Source organism: Physeter macrocephalus, unplaced genomic scaffold (assembly GCF_002837175.3).
Source record: "Physeter macrocephalus isolate SW-GA unplaced genomic scaffold, ASM283717v5 random_3090, whole genome shotgun sequence".
In the NCBI taxonomy this organism is placed as follows: Eukaryota; Metazoa; Chordata; class Mammalia; order Artiodactyla; family Physeteridae; genus Physeter; species Physeter macrocephalus.
This window is the reverse complement of record NW_021148376.1, coordinates 1,148-7,092: the sequence shown is the minus strand read 5'-3', so window position 1 is coordinate 7,092 and position 5,945 is coordinate 1,148. Positions and strand designations below refer to the sequence as shown.

Below are 5,945 nucleotides of genomic sequence, written 5' to 3'. Positions count from 1 at the left end.
TAATAGACTGAATAAATGAACATTATTGAAAATGTCCATATTATCCAAAGCAATCTACAGAGTCAATGCAATCCATCTCAAAATTCCAAAGGCAGTTTCCCCAGAAAATAGAAAAAGAAATACTAAAATTCATAAGGAACCATAAAAGGCCCCAAATGTCCAAAGCAATCTTGAGCACAAAGAGCAAAGCTGAAGGCATCACGCTTCATCATTTCAAACTATGCTACAAAGCACAGAAATCAAAGCAGTATGGTCACAGTACAAAAACAGATATATAGAATAATGGAATGAAATACCGACCTCAGAAATAAATCCACATATTTACAATCAATTGATCTTGACAAAAGTGCCAGGAATATATAATGAGAAAAGGATCTTCTCTTCAGTAAATTCGTGGGAAACTGAATATTCACAAGCATAAGGAAGAAATTAGACTTGTATCTCATCTCACAGTGTATACAAAAATTAATTCAAATTGGTTTAGAGAATTAAATATAAGATCCGAAACTGTAAAGTTACTAGAAGAAGATATAGGGGGAAAAGAACTTAAAGCCCACGTGCAGCAATGAAGACCCAACACAGCCAAAAATAAATAAATTTAAAAAAATAAATTTTTTTAAAAAACAGACAAGGGCACGATGAGAAAAGTACAGATCAACATTCCTGAATAACATAGATGAAATACTCTCAAAATACTGGCAAACTAAATTCAGCAGTATATTGAAGGGGTTCATTCACCATGATTAAGTGGCATTTATGCCTGGATGCAAGGATGGCCCAATGTATGCAAATCAATAAATGTGATACATTACATGAAGAGAATAAAGGAAAAATATGATCATATTAATAGATACATAAAAATTATTTGACAAAATCCAACTTCCTTTTATGATAAAGATTGTCAAGAAAGTACTTATAGAAGGAATATACCTCAACACATTAAAAGTCATATGACAAACCCAAAGCTAACAGTCCCCAAAGTGTTTCTCCTAAGTTTCAGCCAAGACAAGGGTACCAATTCTTGCCCCTTCTATTCAACATAGTACTGGAATTCCTAACCAGAGCAAGTAGACAAGAAAAATAAATAAAATAAATCCAAATCATGAAGGTAAACCTAAATTTTCTGTTTGCAGATGACATGTTTTTATATCTACAAAAACCTAAAAATACCACTTCCAAAAACTGTTCAAACTAGTAAATAAATCTAGTAAGCAGCATGACAGAAAATCAACATATAAACATCACTTGTGGTTCTCTATACTAACAACAGAAACTATCAGAAAAGGTTTTAAAAAGTCCCATTTACAGTAGCAGTGAAAAGAATAAAATATTTAGGAATAAAGTTAACCAAGAATGTAAAAGAGCCGCACACCGCAAACTATAAAATATTGATGAAAGAATTTGAAGAAGACACAAATAAATGGAAGGATCGCACATACTAATAGACTGAATAAATGAACATTATTGAAAATGTCCATATTATCCAAAGCAATCTACAGAGTCAATGCAATCCATCTCAAAATTCCAAAGGCAGTTTCCCCAGAAAATAGAAAAAGAAATACTAAAATTCATAAGGAACCATAAAAGGCCCCAAATGTCCAAAGCAATCTTGAGCACAAAGAGCAAAGCTGAAGGCATCACGCTTCATCATTTCAAACTATGCTACAAAGCACAGAAATCAAAGCAGTATGGTCACAGTACAAAAACAGATATATAGAACAATGGAATGAAATACAGACCTCAGAAATAAATCCACGTATTTACAATCAATTGATCTTGACAAAAGTGCCAGGAATATATAATGAGAAAAGGATCTTCTCTTCAGTAAATTCGTGGGAAACTGAATATTCACAAGCATAAGGAAGAAATTAGACTTGTATCTCATCTCACAGTGTATACAAAAATTAATTCAAATTGGTTTAGAGAATTAAATATAAGATCCGAAACTGTAAAGTTACTAGAAGAAGATATAGGGGGAAAAGAACTTCTTGACAGTGCTATGGGCAATGTATTTTTAGATGTGACCACAAAAACACAGGCAGCAAAAGAAAAAAAAATTTGAAAAACAGATTGCATTAAACTATAAAGTTTTGAACAGCAAAGGAAACAATTTACAGAGAGCAGAGTGTACCTACAAAATGGGAAAAATATTTGAAAACCCTAATATGTATAATATACTCAAACAACTGAGTAGAAAAAACAACAAATAACCTTATTTTTCTTTCAGAGACACTTTTCCTTGCTTTAACATATTTTGTCTTTTGCTGCTTTTGAAGCGAGCTCTCAATTACAAAATATCAAACTACAGTCAAAAATGCCAGCCACTGGCACAGGATGGAGAAGCCCACAAGTAAGGACAGAGAGCAGCAGGTGGCAAGAGGTAGGAAGTGATTGAAGCTGTGGTTACAAATGCTCAAGTGTCGGATAGCTAAAACTATCCAAAAGGTTGTGCCCTAATATTAGCACAGGTCAGACCCATCACTACCTTGGTGGGTGGCCTCAGTGTGTTTGGGTTCAGATTCCACAGGGCAATACAATTTCTTCCAGTTAAGAGTTCTTGGCTTGCACCAATCACAGGATGGCCTGAGGGCACTGGACCAGTCTATTAGTTTTTCAGAACACTGTCATAGACCTGATAGATGTACTGGGAGGCTTCAGGAGCTAGCTCTACACTTCGGCAACAGTGTGTAATTGGGGTTTTCTGTCTTGCTATGGAGCTGGGCCAAAACCCAAATGCCATTAGTGAGTCAGGGATTGGCACAGAATGTCCTGCCCTTCCACATTCCTCTTGGCAATAGTATAAACGTTGTTGTTTTGCAACTTGCTGGAAACAGTGTCAGCATTTAAATGACTTTCCTTAATCTGAAACTGAAGTTGTTTTTCATTGGGAATATCCTTCCATGTTGCAAGGAAGACCTGGCACTTCATTTTGTCGTCTCCTACAAAAAGCACATTGAGTGGGATGAGGCAGCTGAAGTAGAAGACATCACTATTGTTTTTCACAGCCACTTGCAGGTTGTTCAGAGGTTGTATCTTCATGACTGGGTCCAAGGTGTGGAGTGGCAGGGAGACATCAATGCTCTGGTTTGGCATCAGTGGTGTAGGGATGGCCAGAGGAGTGCTGGGGATGACACCAAAGCTATTCTTGTTAAAATGAATTGCCAAGTCTGTCATGTGCTACAGAGCTTTTTTCATGAAGTTCATTTCCATACAGATGTGCCCTTGGTGGTAAGTAAATGTTCCAGAAATCTCCAAGCCTTTAGCCTTTACTGCAGGCAGCCAGACAGCCTTAGGAGCCCCATATCCACCAGGTGCCATGACTGTTGCCATAGAGAGTTAAAGTTGGTTATTCAGACCACTGCTGACCACAGCAGGAGTAGGTGAAGGAGCAAAGGTTGCAGGCACTGATGATGGGGTGAAGGACTGTCCCACCATACTATGTAGCCCTCCCTCCAAGAAGTCCATCTTTCTGAATTATACTTTTGTCTGGATATAAGCCCAGGAGAGGGGTTGCTGGATCATATGGCAACTCTTTTTATTTTTTTGAGGAACCTCCATACTGTTTTCTATAGTGGCTGCACCAATTTCCACTCCCACCAACAGTGTAGAAACGTTCCCTTTTCTCCACACCCTTTCCAGCATTATATTTGTAGATGGCCATTCCAACCGGTTTAAGGTGATACCTCACTGTAGTTTTGATTTGCATTTCTCTAATAATTAGCAATGGTGAGTATCTTTTCATATGCCTATTGGTATGTCTTCTTTGCAGAAATGTCTGCTTAGGTCTTCTGCCCATTTTTTTGATTGGGTTTTTTTTTATTTTGTCTATTTAGGCCTTCTTCCCATTTCTTTGATTGGGTTGGTTGTATGAGCTGTTTGTATATTTTGGAAATTAAGCCCTCGTAGGTTGCACCATTTGCAAATAGTTGCTCCCATTCCATAATTTGTCTTTCCATTTTCTTTATGGTTTCCTTTGTTGTGCAAAAGCTTATAAGTTTGTACAGGTCCCATCTGTTTCTTTTAGCTGTTATTTCCATTGCCTTGGGAGAATGATCTACAAAAACTTTGGTAAAACTTATGTCAGAGAATGTTTTGCCTAGGTTCTCTTCTACAAGTTTTATGGTGTCATGTGTTATATTTAACTCTTTCAGCCATTTTGAGCTTATCTTTGTGCATGGTGTGAGGGTGTGTTCTAACTTCATTGGTTTACCTGTGGCTGTCCAACATTCCCAGCACCAGGTGCTGAAGAGACTGTCTTATTTCCCATTGTATAGTCTTGCCTCTTTGTCTAAGATTAATTGACCATTGGTGTGTGGGTTTATGTCTGGGCTCTGTAGTCTGGGTCATCGATCCATATGTCTGTTTTTGTGCCAATACCACGCTGTTTTGTTTACTGTAGCTTTGTAGTATTCTCTGAAGTGTGGAAGCATTATGTCTCCTGCTTTGTTCTTTTTCCTCAGGATTGCTTTGGAAATTCTGGGTTGTTTATGGTTCCATATAAATTTTAAGATTCTTTGTTCTAGTTCTGTGAAAAATATCATGGGTAATTTGATAGGGATGGCATTAAATCTGTGGATTGCTTTGGGTCCAACGGCCATTTTAATAATATTTCTTCCAATCCAAGAGCATAGGATATCTTTCCATTTCTTTGAATCCTCTTCACTTTCCTTTATTAATGTTTTACAGTTCTCAGCTTATAAGTCTCTCACAACCTTGGTCAGGTTTATTCCCAAGTATTTTGTTTTGGATGCAATTTTAAAAGGGATTTTTTTTTACATTCCCTTTCTGCTATTTCATTGTTAATATAAAGGCATGCAACCGATTTCTGTATTTTAATCTTGTTTCCTGCTACCTTGCTGAATCTGTTTATCAGTTCTAGTAGTTTGTGTGTGGAGTCTTTAGGTTCTATATATCGTATCATGTCATCTGCATATAATGAAAATTTTTCCTTTTCCCTTCCAATTTGGATAGGTTTTCTTTCTTTTTCTTGTCTGATTTCCATGGCTAGACTTCTAATATTATGTTGAATAGAAGTGGTGAGACTGGGCATCTTTGTCTTGTTCCAGATTTTAGTGAGAAGGCTAAGAGCTTTTCACCATTAAGCATCATATTTGCTGTGGGTTTGTCATAAAAAGCTTAGTATGTTGTGATATGTTCCCTCTATACCCACTTTCATGAGAGTTTTTATCATGCATGAATGGATGTTGAAATTTATCAAATGCTTTTTCTGAATCTATTGAGATGATCATGTCATTTCTATCTTTTTTATTGTTGATAATTAAGGCCATATATGACAAACCCACAGCCCACATCATTTTTATTGGTGAAAAACTGAATCCATTTCCTCTAACATCAGGAACAAGACAAGGTTGCCCACTCTCACTACTATTATTCAACATAGTTCTGGAAGCTTTAGCCACAGCAGTCAGAGATGAAAAGAAATAAAAGGAATCCAAATCGGAAAAGAAGTAAAGCTGTCACTGTTTGCAGATGACATGATACTATACATAGAGAATCCTAAAGATGCCACCAGAAAACTACTAGAGCTAATCAATGAATTTGGTGAAGTAGCAGGATACAAAATTAATGCACAGAAATCTCTTGCATTCCTACACACTAATGATGAAAAATCTGAAAGAGAAATTAAGGAAACACTCCCATATATCACTGTAACAGAAAGAATAAAATACCTAGGAATAAACCTACCTAAGGAGACAAAAGACCTGTATGCAGAAAACTACAAGACAGTGATGAAAGAAATTAAAGATGATACAAACAGGAGAGATATACCATGTTCTTGGATTAGAAGAATCAACACTGTGAAAATGACTCTACTACCCAAAGCAATATACAGATTCAATGCAATCCCTCTCAAACTACCAATGGCATTTTTCACAGAACTAGAACAAAAAATTTCACAATCTGTATGGAAACACAAAAGACCC

At 36.5% G+C, this 5,945-nt stretch overlaps 1 pseudogene; it reads right to left on the bottom strand.

Annotated features, from left to right (window-relative positions):
* Nucleotides 1-2,605: 2,605 nt before the first annotated feature.
* On the bottom strand, nucleotides 2,606-3,318 carry LOC112063095 (AP-2 complex subunit beta-like; annotated as a pseudogene).
* Between the last annotated feature and the right edge of the window lie 2,627 nt (nucleotides 3,319-5,945).